Here is a 17,407-nt window from a genome sequence, read left to right as displayed (position 1 = left end):
GCCTTACATTACTGTATTACTTTGGACTGAAGTCATCTGGCATGGCTTCAGCCGAGCTAAGCTCATAAGCTGCTAAAACGTCTGCACGCATTTCCAACTTTTTATTGGGCAGAAGACATCCATTACGGTGAGGCTAAGGGCTCCTCCAGGACCTAACGTTTGTCGTGGTGTAGCCACTAAATAATTATTGGTTTAGCAAAAGGTTAATTGCCGGACGGAAAGCATGCTATTGTGATTTAATTGCGCCGTTAAACGTCTGGGTTGTGAAGTAGGCGTCGGTAATTTGCTCATTTTGGCACGGTGTAAATGAAAATGAAAAACGCTTTGGATCCCCCCGATGAGCGCTCAAAGTTTGCAAAGCGTTGCAAACACTTGCTGCTGATAGATAACGTCTCATCGGATTTTTGGGAGCGTAGTGTCGGTAGGAATGTTTCTCATGAGTAGACACGCATGCCGTTTATGTTTGAAGACACCATTTTGAAGAGGTTTCTTGGGATACTGGCCCCCCTGGGATTCTTTTGCAGTTTCACTGCCACATGAAAATTGGTAGGCATGTCTATCATGAGCAGACCCACAAAAAGTCTCAATTAGCCATGCATGCCCAAAAAGTTAGTTATCTGTCATTTTGCTTTGAAGCTGCCATTTTAGGTTTATTTCTATGGATCTGTGCCCCCTCGAATATGTATGAAAATCCAGCTCCTTAAATCTCAAATTTGATCGGCATGTCTATTTTGAGCAGACCCACAAAAAGTCTCAAATAGCCATAGCCAAAAAGGTACAGAAATCTGTTATTTTGCTTCGAAGCTGCCATTTTAGGTTTCATTTTTGGGATACTGGCCCCCCTGGAATTCTATTGAAAATCTATCCCCTGAAGTCAGTTTCACTTAGCAACATGAAATTCGGTAGATATGTTTGTCATTAACTCTTTGACTGCCAGACGTTTTCAGAAAAGGGATGCCGTGGGTGCCAGCCGATTTAAGCATTTTGACTGATCTTTCAAGGTCCACAGAAAATGATGTGTTTGGACTATGGAAACACACATACTACCAAATGGAAGATTGGACTCTCATCTTTCATCAGAAATAAAAGTTTGTTTCTACCTTATTCCGTTTTTCAGTAATCAACAATAGAAAATGGTTAGTTTCACCTCTGTTTTGAAACAAACGTCTTTTAACGTCTTTGGCACTCCTCCCTAGGATTTTACTAAACGTTAGTTAACGTTTTTGGCAGTCAAAGAGTTAATAGACCAACAAAAATGTCTCAAGCATATCTGACCAAAAGTTGATATTGAGGTCTTTCGTATTTTTTTTAATATCTGCCATTGTAGGGTTATTTCAGGGATCTTTGCCCCCTGGAATTCTTTTTAAAACCCAGCTCCTCTCTGACAATTTCATTTAGCAACATTCAAGTTGGTATCATGAGTAGACCCACCAAAAAAAAAAATCTCAAGAAGCCATGTCCGAAAAGCCTATTTTGGTTTCAAGGGTCATATCAATCTCAATATCTTGAGATTTTGTCCAATGACAAATTTCCACCACGTGTAAGAGACAGACAATGTGAAGCTGTGTGAAGCATTTGAGTTCTCATCATTATGTGTGAAACATTTGGTGGTGATCTCTTGCAATTGGTTCACCCCAGAATTTGGGAAATTGCCGTTCCCAGGGCCAGTTTCCCTAAATAAAACTTCTCAAACCTGATAAGCATGTTTATTATGAGTAGACCCACAGGCAAGTTTCATAAAGGCCTGCCCAAAAGGTTATTAATACTTGTGAAAGGCATGCCTACCAAATTTCATGGTCGTAAATAAATCCGGTAACCACAGGGATGAAAAACTTCATCGACACCAAGTGAGTGAATTGGCGTCGTTTTGACCTTGGAGGCGTGGCAAAAGGTATGCGTAAACAACGGCGTAATTACCTTGCTCTTGATGGACGGAGCTGCCAGCTGGATGTTTGATAAACCGTAATGAGACATCCCTGCATTCATTTCACGCAGTTTCCCTCGGAAATGAGCCGATAGCGGCGGCGCTAATAATTTATACAGCTTCCATTAGGCTGTTCTTTTGACAAGACGCTCCTTGGAACGCTCCCTAGACAGTCTGTTTCTCACTTAGTTATCTTTTGCAACTCAATGTTGAAACTGTTTATTCCTCCCTGCTCACGACTAATAGTGGAATCACAGCTAGAAGCGGCAAATTATGACGACTCGAAACAGCCAATCTATATTGAAAAATGGTTGCCTATGGAGATCAATGGTTCTTATTTACCTCTCGTTTACCTATGTACGGCATTTACTCCCCTCTGATGCATTTGTTTTAGAGGAGCCTGAGGGACGGCGATGAGCGACGTGGCTTATAAGTGGATCTTCACAAGCTTTTGCTCTAGCTATATTATAATAATCCAAAGAGAGGAAAATGGCAAAAAAGAACAGAGAGAATATCAATATTTAAGATGCTCAATAATGATTCCAATCATTTACCACACATTCAGTAAAGTACACTCAGCATGCTTTGCTTGTTATCCACAGGTACATACACATATATACTGTATATGAAATTCTTAATATAGTTAAGGATTATAGATATAGTGTGATTCAACATGGCCATTTTGATTGGCCTTTACATCTGTGATTCCATTTTAAAATTGTGTCAAAATTAGTAGTAAACAGTTGGCCACTCGTGAAAGCTAGTGGCAGAACCACTGACACAGCAAAAGTTTCAGCTAATGTTAGCATCAAATGCTACAATTTTTTTGGGGTTTAGCCATACGGTATGGGCATAGCACGCTTGGAACCCTGTTACGAGGAAGCGAATTAGCCATTAAAAACAAAGCAGAATTTTCCCATTCGAGTCAGAACGTGCATATTGTCGTCAAGAGAAGATTTTTTGGATGGCATGTCCCGTTTCCTATGTTAGCATGAAAGCTACGTACGTGTTGCATTTGAGCAGGCGCCCGGAAATAGTTATGGCAATATTTGGCTGGCTAACACCTCGCTGCTGGTTGGATACCGCCATGCTAGCAACAAACGAAAGGGAGTTTGCAAACTTGGATGTCAGACCTGAGAGACGAGCTAGCTTAGCGCTTGCTAGGATGAGGCTAGAACGTCTTTTCTTCAGCTGTTAGCGGAATCCTTGTTAAAGCAAGTTATTGTGGAAAGGTTAACGCACCGGTGTAGGCTACACTCTGATGTATTTGAATGAGATAAGTAAAATTCATCATTTTAATTATCCTTAAATGTTTTTTAGATCTTTAAAAAAGCCATAACTTATTAAGTAAGGACAGCGTGCCTAATGCTTTGTGACGAGTACAGGTTTCTCATCGCTATGGTTACCACCGTAGTATCCACAGTGGGACTCAAACTGGCTGCCTTCCGACGTTCCGCTTTCATCCGAAAAGCTCCATAGCCCAGCGGGAGCGTCGCAGAGGTAATCCTGCTGTTGTCTTTCCACCGCAAGTGGTGAGATTCTCTGTTATTCGTTGCAGTAGCTGTGACAGTTAAATCCATTTTTTTATCATGGATGAGAAAGTTGATCAAGTTGACTAGAGATCATCATCTTTTTGAGCATTCAAAAAAAATCATGGTTTGGCTCATTTCCGGGACATTGTAGGGGAACAACGTTTACTGACATTTAGAGAGAAACGTGAGCAGACTTTCAAATCAACTAAATAAAATGCAATAATACAAATGTAATCATGTATGACAATAGCTGGATGCCACCTTTTGTTTTCACTTTGCAATCCTGCCTTTGCTTGTTGCAGTTGAAAAAAACATTATAGTACGGTAAATAGTAGAATAGTCAAATGACAATAGCATAAAAAAAAAAAAATCAGGAAAGTGCAATCAAAAGTTGGATACTACCCGAGAATGACTGGGAAATGTGTGGGTCGCCTTCAGCTCCTTTTACACAGACCAGCAACATTTAATAGATATTTTTTTTCTCTTGAAATTGTGATTTTCTGGAAGTTCAAGTCCCAGAATGGCCAGCGGAACAGGAATAAAAACCCACTATTTCCTGCAGTGTGGGTTTATGTGGTTGATGGCTGACAGCAGGCTGCCTTTAGCGCAAATGCTAATGTTGTTACGTGCATCTCGGCGTGTGATCACAGCTTGTTGCGCTGGCGGTGTCGTCGAGGATGAAAGTGGTTCGTCGCCGCGCACCCGCGCCGCCGTGAACGGGCTCGAGGTTGTGAGCCGGGATCAAAGGCGAGATAATCGACTGCAACGTTCCGCGCGAAAACCAGCACCCCCCTCTGGGACGCAGAATTTTCATTAAGTGCAAACTTCCGCTTTTTGCCACGGGGTGGGGGTTGGCGGTGCCAAGCGATCGGAAAACGGCTGCCATACTCTTGACCTCCCGGCGCGTTGCGGGCGGCTTGGCATTGCCTCCGACTGACTGTGACTGGTGAGGCTGCGGGGCATTAATTGCAAGGTGGTTGACAACCTCTGAGCACTAGTAGAAGAAGAAGAAGATGTGTTTGCTGGTTGGAATAGTGTTAAGATTTTGGTTAGTGGGTTAGGGTAAAGTTTGAGAATAAGCTTAATGGGTCAGGAGTTTTGGTTATTTTTATTTTCAAAAAATCAAGGTAACAGATTCAATTCAACATGTTTATATGAACGTTTGTTGAGTTTAGCGTAGGCCTGTGTATGAGGGAGGTGGTTTGTAGGTTAGTGGTTGGTTTGTGTTGGTGTTAAGATACCGGAATACATTGGTGTTTGGGGTTGAATGTTTGGGTTAGCTGGTTGGATTAGGATTAGGATTAGTGAGGGTTGTAGTTAGGGTTAATATGTTACGGTTGAAAAAAGGTTGGGATTTTTTGTTACAGTTACTTTTTATTTAGTTTTGACTTTTTTAAAATTCAATTAGTTTTAGCTAGTTTTAGTTAAGCTTGAGTTTTTTTGTTTTTTTTTTTAAATACAAATACATAGCGTATTTGTTGAGTTATAAGATAAAAAAAAAGGTTACCAAGCATTGTGTAAAAAATGTATGTGCAGTAAACTACAATTCCCAAATGACTGTCCTTCCTTCTTCTGTATGGAGGTGCAGCAATACCAAAAAATAAGTAGGGTTATACATTCGCATTACCTTTAGGGTTAAGAGCAGCATTTGCGAAAAAACAACAACACACAAACAAAACAAAAACAACAACAAAACTTTGGTATGGATTGTCAACAAAGTTGGGTTAGGAATATCCGCACCCGATTTTAAAAGACTCTCACAAAAAGTTTTTGCTTTTCATGGTGGAGTTTGTTAGAAAACCAACGTAAAAAAATAATGCATCAACATTCCCAATTAAATCCAATGCTGTCCTGTCGGACCTACTACCAGGTCTTTCGGATTCAACAGCTTTGAAGGCTTTCTTTCGTTACCCTGTTGTTTTGTTTCATAACAACCTGAGGACTTGCACTGGTAATAAAATTTTTAGACAACCCGGGAAATATATCATAGATGTGGAGTTAAAGTTAAAGTGGATCAACCACCTGTGAAACAGTTAATACGCGCATGTCCCCCGCTGAGCCGCCTGTTTACAAGAATCCCATTAGGCCCGGCGAGGCTCGGCATCTTAACGCCGCCCCGGAGCTGCTTGTCTCGCATCCAATCTGCAACGGATCGCCGTTCTGTGAGAGTAATGAGAAGCCGCTTCTGCCACGGAGATTTCCTCAAAGACGGGCGGATTAGGGATTCACGGGAGCTTGTGCCAGATCGCAACCTCCCCTCAGCCTACCACCCTTCACTTCTCCACCAATCAATTCTAATTTCGCCTTCCGCGTCAATATCCCGCACACGACTCCCCCTTCCCCGTCTTTCTCCTTTCCCACCAACCGTTTTAAACTCTGGGATGGGTTGATCTCACATTCTTGTGCTGATCCGCGGAGAAGCAACCCAAGCTGCGGCCTGATTGCTCCCAGAATAAGGATTGCTATAGAACTCAGCTACTCACAATTTTTTCAGGAGAACCAATACAACAGTTTGGATTCTTGTGCTGTTTTTATAATGCCACAAGATGGCGCCCAATCGCACTGCTCCTAAGATGTCATGTTAGCTAAGGAGTAGCTAGCATTAGCGACCGGCTGATAGGCAGCCAGCTTGACACTGAACAGCAGCTCAGCTTCAAGAACACAAGTGAGTCGTGATCGGTCGTTACCTGAGCCCTGAGCAACTGTGATGTCATTTTCAGTCGGCAGCAAGTGGCAAAATGGCCGCCCGATGTGATTGATTTGAAAAACGATGGATTTTGCCGCTTTGCTTATATTCCACAAACGCAATATTAATCAGAATGTGTTTGGACTAGTATTTATTGTTAAGAAAACTTTTGGGGTGACTTCCCCCTTAAAATGTCAAAGGTTATAAAGAAAGTGATTGTATTTTTACTTCTAAAAAGCCTGTTACATAAAAGCAAGCATAAAAAACAATTCCCATGAGGCTTATTAGCTCGCTGTATGGCCACGTTATATACTGTAAATACAATCTGATCTTCATAATATGTTTAGATTTTCAATTGTATTTTCATAGCAAATACAATCCGACACTCAGCGTCACGTGATCCGCACGGCCGCTGAAAAGGGGAAAGCGGCGGTGATTAGCCGCATTGTGCTAAACTCCTCCACGCAGAGCATCTGATCGGAAGCGGCGCGCGCTCGGCTCAGAGGTGATCCACGAAAGCCCGGCATGTAATTATGAACCCGCGCCAGGCAATTTTCTAGTTGGCGACTCCGAAACTGCAGCGGGGAAATGACACAAAAGCGTCAGAGGACAATTCTGTAATGACGGAGTCATGCCGCTCCGCGCGTGAGTCGTAATGCGCCTTAATGCGCCATTTTACCCCTCAAAACACGCCGCTAATGGACTGACACTGACTTAGAGAAGAAGATGGATGGCTTGTACGTTGGATGATGATGATGACTGTGTTTATGGTATTTTGTGATTCCACGCATCGATGCAGCAAATTATGACAGGCTTTGTTTTCACTTTGCTTATCCGAGCTTGACCTGTTAGGCTATCGCTTGTTTTCTATTTAGGAAAGGGCAACTCCAATAGATGAATGCCGTTTACGATTACCTTGGTCTTACTGCCAGACGTAACTTATAACAAAAAAGAAAAATACTGTCAAAATAGGATTTCTGAAATAAAATTAAATGTTTTCTTTTTCAGAAAGTGCTACATATGTAGATGGATGTATCTTTTTTTTTTTTTTTTTTTTTTTTACTGCTGTGCTTGTACTAACATGGCATGTTGTTAAACAACATGCTAACAGTAAAAACAAATTTAAAAACTAAAATCTGTCAAATAATGTATAACCGTTTAAATCTCTTCTTTTTAGGAAACTGTAGCATCAGTAGTTGGATGCTAGTCCTTGTACTTATCTTAGCATGGTCTGTTATAATCACTAAACAGCGAAATTGTAGCAGTAAATTGGAATAAACAGCAAAATGGTAATAATAGCTTTAGTCTTTTCTTTTTAGGAAAGTGCAACATCAATAGTTGGACGCTACTGCTTCTTCTCACTGGGCTATCCAGCTATGGTCTTATATGGATTAAAAAAAAAACTGCAAACAACCAGTAAATGATCAGATATAATAAAATACATCCAAATGTAGTCAAATAAAATAGAACAGTTAAAATGTTTTCTTTTTAAGAAAGTGAACATCAACATTTGGCCCAAAAAAGTGAATCACTGCTATTTGTGATGGATACAAGAGCCCTACAGCAAAAATTGAAAATCGATGAGTAAATGACACTCCATCCAAAGGGTTTTTAATTTCCTATAGATTCCACGAGATACAAAGTACTTTAAAAAATGCCAATCGCAAATGTCAAGTTTTACTGCCAACTATAAAATGAAGCTACCAGGCCACACATTTTGCCCTGACATTGTAGAATTCCAGCACACACACGGGCGCCGTCCCGCCTCAGTGGGATGCGGTGGTCCCTTCGCAGCTTCACGCTTGACCCCCCCGAACCCCCCCACAAGCATCATGCCAGCTTGAGCTCGGAATCCAGTGTGCTTTGATGTCACCTGTGTCACTGGAGCAATTTTGCCTGCCTGCGCAAATCAGGTAGCTCCACTTTCTAACATTGTCACAATCATACATTCACATTCATGCGTTCACACTGCAAATAGGACATTCCTTATTTCTATATGCGAGCTCTACTACGTGACCTCATTCACACAGAAATGGGTCAGCAGTTTGATGTATTTATACTTATTGCTATATTCATACATGCGCTATATCATCGCAGTTTGATGACAACCGTCTATGTCCAATTATCTACAACATTCCCAGAGGAAATAATGGAATTAAAGCTGCTCAAGGGTAAAACTAACTATAAATAATAAAACTGAACTGCAGTGCAATTCAGGCATGTGGAAAACAAAGTAAACCACTGTTAATCTAAGACAAATAATAATAAATGGTCGAGCTTAAAAGTTTAGAGAAATTATGTAAAGTATTACCCACTTGTAGAAGTATAGCACTAAACTGCTCATTTCTGTTTTTTTTATTTTTAGGGGCGTGGCAAACACATGGCGTAGTGACAAATTAGGGCCCTGGCAAGAATTTGAGCACCTTTATTGGCATCAACGGTCATCTGGCACATTTGCAATGAGCAATTAGCAAGCTGGCTATGCCTACATCACGAAAATACATCTTCCCTTCGGGTAGTTCGACGGTGCGACCAATTTAGAGTGCCACGTTGTTGGCCATGCATGTATGCCACGCAAAGAGAGAGATGAGAAAGCGAGAAGGGGAACAAAAACACTTGGGTCGACCAGGGCATCGTGCTGGCGTGGCCAATTTAGAGTGCCTTGTTGTTGCAGCGTGGAAGAGCCCCTTGATGACCTGGTGGGATACAGTATATTCCAGTCATAAATTTGTCGTTTTGGTTTATTAAAGCGGAAGTCAACCATAAACATTTCTTGACAATAATATGTTATATGTGACCTCATTAGTCTAAACATGACATTCTGATTAATATTACATTTGTGGAATATTATGAAGCAAAATCCAGTCATTTTTATCCATCTCAAGGGGCTGGTTAATATTGCGTTTTTCGCAAAATATCGGAATTTGCAAAATCCATCAGTTTTTATCATTATCAGAAGGCGGCCATTTTGCCACTCGCTGTCGACTGACATCAATGTTGTTCAGAAATTAGGCAACAACCAATCACAGCTCACTTGTTTTCTGAAATTGAGCTGTGATTGGTTGTTACCAAAGACCTGAGCAATTGTGATGTCATTTTCACTCGATAGCAGGTGGCAAAATGGCCACCTTCTGATAATGATAAAAACTGATGGATTTTGCAAATTCCGATATTTTGCGAAAAATGCAATATTAACCAGAATACTGTATTTATTCTAATGGGGCTGCATAGAACATATTATTGTCAAGATTTTTTTTTAGGTTAACTTCCTCTTCAACTGTCTCCTCTGAAGTGTAAGATTTATTCTCACTTTACAGGGACGTTCACTTGTTGAAAACAGAGTCATAGTGTGCAGCAAACTATAAAATCCAGATTTGCTCGTGCGTACCAGGCTTCACGTTTTAATGTCCACGAGGGTTCACTTAGTTTTTCGAGCCAGCACTTTGAAGGAAATGACAGGAGCTGGCTCTTGATTGGGAGCCCATTGGTTGTCTCGTGCTTTTCTGTTCAAGCCGCATGTGATTGGTCAACATGTGTGGTCGCGTCTCACACTAAGCAGAAGAGTGAAAGAGGGAGGTTAAACACATGACAGAGCGTTGCTGCGAGTGTGTATATTTTAAAATTACTAAATAGTTTGATCAGCTTTTCACTTGTCTGTTGTACACAAGCTAACTGGAATATCTAGTATGCACCAGTGAGCGGTACAAGTACAAACACCCCCTGAGACGAGATGGTATCCGGTTCGCGCCCGCGTGTGTTACCGATCGAAGCGAAGCAAGCAAAGTGTGGTCGTATTAAAGCGGACGAAAGGGCGCCAGGCTTCTTAATGTCACCGTGTGTTTCCAGAGCACTGATTCAGCTGCTTGTGGAGATGTACAGCGCTAACCTTTACAGATTACACTGACATTAAACGCTGCATATGGCAAGCGCGAGCGGGGGAGGAGGGGGAGGGGGTGTGGGGGCGGGTTTGCCGGGAAGTGGGCGACGTCCTCTCGTCACCTCTATCAGTACAAGTAATTACAACACCTCAGAAGGGGCTCTCATACCTGCTCGGAGAGGGGGGGGGGGGGGGGGTCAAGATACACGCCCCCTCCCCTCCTCAGAGCGAGGAGACAATTATCTTTTCACGTTCGGGAGGAATAGCTGAGGGACCTCCCGTCCTCCATTTACGGTGTCTTTGTAGCGACGCCACACAAGGGGGCCAAAGAGACGGCGGATTCTTGAGTAGAGCCAAGCCCGGCTACTTGCGAATATTTCTGTCTGTCCAACATAGCAAATGATTTGTGAATTGTAAGCATTGTAATATGCGTAAAGTAGAAGATATGTGCCTGGTGGAGTGATATTGAAAAAGAGAAAAATGAAACTAAACTAAATCCAATCAAAATCAACAATAAAACACAGATCATGACAAGCATCCATTTTTCCTGACTTTTGTTATTTGAGGGTCAATAATGTGTTCACTGTACGCTTTTTGTTTTATTTTTCCACAGCCAATGCCGAGCAGAGCAAATATGTATGTTAATCACTCACGCACACCCACGCAGAGAATACAACGATGATGATGATGCGTTCACGGTCGGCTGCCTTCAATTCCCACATTGTTCCGATTCTCATCAGGTTGTTTACTCGAGATAAAAAGGGCGTAGAGGACATCCTTCTTCGGCAAAAAAAAAAACACACAAACAAAACAAACCTTGTGTTTACTTACTTACTTGCCCTGATAACAAAGTTTGCTCGCGTGGGTGTGCATCAGTGTTCTTTTTTTCGGAGCAGCAGACGAGGGAACCCAAGTGCGAAGCAAACAAGCGATCCCTGGTGTGCAATAAATGAGTGAGCCCCGCGGCGCACCAAACAAATGAATCCTGGTGCTCACCAAATAAGAGAACTCTGGACGTTCTTGTTTGGTGCACACCTCGCCTCGCAGACGGCTGGAATTGGAAACCGTAAAACTCCAACGGCAATTCGTGTAACACAACTACAGGGATGTGACTCACTATAGTATACAGCAACAGTACATCTTTAAAAAAAAAATAAAAATCACCAGGAGGGAATTCCTTACAATAATGGAGCACAGGGTTACAATTTAGGGGTGTCCAAACCCTGTGCTTGAGGGTCCCTATCATGCAATTCATGCATGATTTAGATGTTTCCCTCCTCCAACACACCTGATTCAAATGATTAAGATCATTATCAGGCTTTTGCTGAACTTGCTGATGAGCTAATAATTTGAAACAGGTGTGTTGGAGGAGGGACACATCTAAAAAATGCACGATAGGGGCCCTCGAGGACCCTAGTTGGTTACCCCTGTTTTAGATGTCTCTCTCTAACACACCTGATTCCAATGATCAAGATCATTACAGGCTTCTACAGAACATGTTGATGAGATGATAATTTTAAACAGGTGTGTTGGAGGAGGAAAACATCTAAAACATGCATCCTCAAAGACTAGTTGGTTACCTTTCTTTTAGTTTTCCCTCCTCCAACACACTTGATTTAAATGAGCAGGATCGTTGCCAGGCTTCTGCAAAACTCTCTGATGAGCTGATCATTTGAAACAGGTGTGTTGGAGGAGAAAAACATGCACGATAGGGGCCCTCAAGGACCCCAGTTGGTTACCCCTGTTTTAGATGTTTCTCTCTAACACACCTGATACAAATGACCACGATCATTATCAGGCTTCTACAAAACATGTTGACGAGCTGATTATTTTAAACAGATGTGTTGGAGGAGGGAAACATCTAAAACATGCACGATAGGGGCCCTCAGGGACCCTAGTTGGTTACCCCTGTTTTAGATGTCTCTCTCTAACACACCTGATTCAAATGATCAAGATCATTACAGGCTTCTACAGAACATGTTGATGAGCTGATCATTTGAAACAGATGTGTTGGAGGAGGGAAACATCTAAAACATGCACGATAGGGGCCCTTGAGGACCCTAGTTGGTTACCCGTTTTAGATGTTTTGCTCCTCAAACACACCTGATTAAAATGATCAGGATTGCTGTCAGGCTTCTGCAAAACTCTCTGATGAGCTGATCATTTGAAACAGGTGTGTTGGAGGAGAAAAACATGCACGATAGGGGCCCTCAAGGACCCCAGTTGGTTACCCCTGTTTTAGATGTTTCTCTCTAACACACCTGATACAAATGACCACGATCATTATCAGGCTTCTACAAAACATGTTGACGAGCTGATTATTTTAAACAGATGTGTTGGAGGAGGGAAACATCTAAAACATGCACGATAGGGGCCCTCGGGGACCCTAGTTGGTTACCCCTGTTTTAGATGTCTCTCTCTAACACACCTGATTCAAATGATCAAGATCATTACAGGCTTCTACAGAACATGTTGATGAGCTGATCATTTGAAACAGATGTGTTGGAGGAGGGAAACATCTAAAACATGCACGATAGGGGCCCTTGAGGACCCTAGTTGGTTACCCGTTTTAGATGTTTTGCTCCTCAAACACACCTGATTAAAATGATCAGGATTGCTGTCAGGCTTCTGCAAAACTCTCTGATGAGCTGATCATTTGAAACAGGTGTGTTGGAGGAGAAAAACATGCACGATAGGGGCCCTCAAGGACCCCAGTTGGTTACCCCTGTTTTAGATGTTTCTCTCTAACACACCTGATACAAATGACCACGATCATTATCAGGCTTCTACAAAACATGTTGACGAGCTGATTATTTTAAACAGATGTGTTGGAGGAGGGAAACATCTAAAACATGCACGATAGGGGCCCTCGGGGACCCTAGTTGGTTACCCCTGTTTTAGATGTCTCTCTCTAACACACCTGATTCAAATGATCAAGATCATTACAGGCTTCTACAGAACATGTTGATGAGCTGATCATTTGAAACAGATGTGTTGGAGGAGGGAAACATCTAAAACATGCACGATAGGGGCCCTTGAGGACCCTATGTGGTTACCCGTTTTAGATGTTTCGCTCCTCAAACACACCTGATTAAAATGATTAGGATTGCTGTCAGGCTTCTACAAAACTCTCTGATGAGCTGATCATTTGAAACAGGTGTGTTGGAGGAGGGAAACATCTAAAACATGCACGATAGGGGCCCTCAAGGACCCCAGTTGGCTACCCCTGTTTTAGATGTTTCTCTCTAACACACCTGATTCAAATGATCAAGATCATTAAAAGGCTTCTACAGAACTTGCTGATGAGCTGATCATTTGAATCAGGTGTGTTGGAGGAGGGAAACACCTCAAACATGCAGGATAGTGGCCGTCGGGGACCAGATTGGGACACCCCTGTGTTACATGGCTTGTCGCAAGAGTTATGTAAGATGTAACTGTCTGTGAGACCAGAAAGGTCTCTGCGGTTTGTGATTGGTTGAGTGAGTTGGGGGTGTGGCCAGTGAAAAGAAGGAGAGGATTGCGAGTGTGTGTGTGTGTCTGGCTGTCTGCGGAATGAAGGCTGATAGTTGAGAGAAAAGCTACTTGGATGCTGTCTGCCAACATGAACCGTTCATTTTTAGAAACAAGACGTTATTGATCGACCACTGCTTGTCTTTGTTTGATTGTCTAAGCAGACGCTACAGTATATTGTCTGTCTTCTCACTGTTGTTGGAAGGCGTTTGATGAATTCGCTGGTGTGAGGATTTAAGGCAGCTTGTCAGCAAGCATTTCAGACGGGCATGCATTTATAATATCTGAGGATAGACTTAGACATATTTTGCAAGTGATAGTGCTAATGATCTCATTTGAGTCAAATATTTCCATACACTTGAGGCACCGCTGCTGGTCTGCCGTCGCCACCTGTTGATTTCAGCGAGATGTCCGGGTTGTTCATGCCAAAATACGAGTTTGGGAATTAATCTACCTCAAGCTTTTAACCCTTTTCACACTGCATTTAGCAGGAGTGCCGTTCTCGAGCCCATCCGTTTATTTACAAGCAACTGCATGATTAAAGTATCCAAGTTTCTGCTCCTCGAACCCGCATCCTTCTTCTTGAAATAAGTCAAGCCAGGGCGGGCTGACCAGCGGAAAAATCTCACTTTTTACTTCCTGGTAGGCTGTTATGTCAGTCAGCACTTCCAAATATGGGCATGCTGGCAATTGATCATTTTGCATTGCGGCATGACTCTTTGACCAGAGGTGGGCACGTCAATTCATTTTGAGCGTCCGTCGGGACACCCTTCCGTTATCCTCAATATTTCAAGCCGAACTGTCAGTCATCAATTTATTGACAGATTGACGATTACATTGATGGACGAAACTCACCTTCCGTCAATGCTCAGTTCGTCCATTTTTTCCTGTGAGTTTCCTGTGAATCGTCAATCGTCAACAAAATGGGCGTTTGTCATTGATTGGATTGACGGACCTTCCGTCAATATTGACGGAATGCCCAACTCTTTCTTTGACACTGAGCAAGTGCAGTGTGAAAAGGGCTTGCAAAATGGTCAAATCGACTAGACAATTTTAAATCCTGGTGGTGCCCATCAGGATTCATTCATTTGGTGAGCATCAGTTGGCCCATATTGATCAATTTGTTGCGCAGTTTGCCGTTTACTTGTCTGGTGCCGCCTCCGCCGCTTTCTTTTCATTTACGATTCATATAGATTGCATCTCTGTTGATCTCATTTATCAAGGACCGTTATCAATGAACTAGCGGCTTAAAGAAAAAGAACTCCACTCAATTAGCACCCTGTTTGCACCCAGCATCCATCAGGCCCTGATAACTGCTACTGAAAAAAATGTTGCGCTGTGGCCCGAGCGCTAGCAAGAGCAATTAGGTGCGAGGATGCGTGGCTAACAGCTGCTGATGAACGAGGAGTGGCGTGCGTTGACGGCCTTGTAAAAACACGACCAGCTGCTCGTCCCGAGAGGAGCTGCGCTTGCTTATTAGCGGGAGGAAAGCGTTTGGCGTGATGACAAGGGCCTACGTGGCGTTTGTGTTTGTTTGCCGTCTTGCCGCCACTCCACAGGGGCGGCGGCAGCGGCGTTTCCCGAGAGTCGCAAATTGGCAATCGGCGCGCTCCAGGACGTTCTGTTCTTTGGCGAGCTCGGGAGATGAGGTCAAGGCCCCATCTTACTGCTGGAGAGAGTGTTATTATGTTGCTCCTTTAGAGCTCGTTCACTGTTTTTACTGGCCCACGGGGGAGGAAGGATAATGTAAACCAAGGGTGGGCAAGCTTTTGTTGTCAAGGGCCACAATTGTTTTTCTTTTTTTTTTCTTTTTAAATCAGACAGATGGGCCATATCATTTGCAATAGGTTAAAAAAAAAAAAAGTAATAAAACTAGGAATGCACCAATACTACTTTTACACAACACTACTACTTTACATTTGAATAATCGCAGATACCGAGAGCTGATACTTAACGAACCATTTTCACTGAAGCAACCCCCCTCACTCTCGGCTGTTTTACTGGATTTTGACTGATTTTGCAAGGCCCACAGAATATTGCTATAAAAACAGAAAGATTAGAGGCTCTTCTTTCATTAAGACCGTTTTGCACTAGAATATAGCTAAGTTTCATCATTATTCACTTTCCTGTTGAAAACACTTGGGAGAAGAGCTTTTTTGCAACATGGCCATGGTTGATCTCTGCTGCCACCTGCTGGCCGTTTTTTGTAATAACTACCATTGCTTTAAGCGACCTCTTCGGGTCAAAGCCCTCTGTATGCTCTAGCATAAAAATAAATAATAATAAATAAAAATAAATAATATATTATAAATAAGTTAAATAAACCTTTTTTCAACCTAAAACAATTTTAATCTCAGGGAATTATTTATTTAAATTTTTAGTTAAGTTTATAAGAGATGCTGCTGACCATGGGAACCTTCTGATCCTTTTGGTTTTGTTCAACATTAAAACAAATAAATGTGAAAGTTTAAGATTTTAGGTATTTTAAAATTTTGGAAAAAAATATTTACTGTAGAAATCTATAGAGAGCTATCGTATTTACTTATTTAAGATTCCATTTAACTTTTTAAGACGTATTGATAACCTTGGGAGCTTCCCTGAACATTTTATTAGAAATTTAAAATGAAGTGTATATCTACATTTTGAAAAGTTTGAAAAATTGTTCCATAAACATGTTTTAAGACATTACAACAAAGTCAAGGTTGGCATTTGTATTAGAATTTTTTTTGAACGCCAGTACTTTTTGCCCTTTTTACAGAAATAACGGCTCCAAATATCTGTTATCGGCTTCCTTGACTACTAATAATCTGCATCGGTATCGGCCCTGAAAATACATATCGGTCTATCTCTACTATATGCATGGGTCAAGACCACCTTCAACAGACCAAAACCACCTGAAAAGAACCGTAAATTACTTTCAGATAACCAAGGACCAAAACCACCGCCAAAGAAACACCGTCAAGGACCCAAATCCCCAGAAACAGACCAAGAACCAAAACTAATTCATGCAATAGAACAAAGTCCCAAATCCCCTGAAATGCAATTACGTACAGTTACTACATACATCAATAACGTCACATGCTGCGTCACCCAGCCTCAAGAGCGTTTCGGTGCATTTCCAGTCTAGATGCTCATCTGAAAAGCATCTCCGGCAGAATGTGTTTTAAGTGAATCTTTAATCAGCTTCAGTCTTTCAAGTCCCGCGCCGTCACCAAATGTCAAGGGCCTGCTTGACTGGAGTGTGCCACTCCACCCGGGGCTTGACAACCATTTAAAAGCTGAAAAAGGGAGTGCGCGGAAATTGTGCGCTTTAACAAGTACGATAACATTAATACGGTATCTGAGCTCAGGTTGACACGCTCATGTTAAAGGCGGCATTCTCACAAACTGTATCGATCTAATCACTATTAGTGTAGTCTTTAACATATACGTTATTTTTCAGGTTAGGGTGGTAACAGTGGTAAGAATTCATGTTAGGGTTGGTCATGGTAGTTAAATAACAACTGTCAGGGTTTGGTCATGTGATGTTTGCAAGCTGAACCCTAAGGCACTGTGATGTCATCTTCCGTTGACAGCAAGTAGCAAAATGGCCGCCCTCCGGAAAAAAACGGGGGAGATTTTGCTGCTCCTTTCATATTATACAAACGCAATATTAATCAGAACGCCATGCTTAGACTAGCGGGTGGCATAGAACACGCATTTCTGACTGATGTTAACAAGTAGCTTCGGCACAATTATTTAGCAGATGCACACAAGCCACGAAACATTCATTCAGAGACTCCTCAGGGTTTTTGCGGCTCACCAAAACACTTTACTCAAACACGTGTGTTATTTGTCCACAAAGCACACGCGCGCGCAATCACACACACACACACACA

General features: G+C 42.2%; 1 protein-coding gene across 5 annotated transcripts in view; it reads right to left on the bottom strand.

Annotated features, from left to right (window-relative positions):
- Positions 1-17,407, bottom strand: part of mgat4c (mgat4 family member C) — an 87,820-nt gene that overhangs the window by 27,410 nt on the left and 43,003 nt on the right. The window lies entirely within an intron of this gene.

This window comes from Vanacampus margaritifer, chromosome 6, assembly GCF_051991255.1.
Source record: "Vanacampus margaritifer isolate UIUO_Vmar chromosome 6, RoL_Vmar_1.0, whole genome shotgun sequence".
Taxonomy (NCBI): Eukaryota; Metazoa; Chordata; class Actinopteri; order Syngnathiformes; family Syngnathidae; genus Vanacampus; species Vanacampus margaritifer.
The sequence above is the reverse complement of the archived record's forward strand: the minus strand, read 5'-3'. Positions and strand labels throughout refer to the sequence as shown.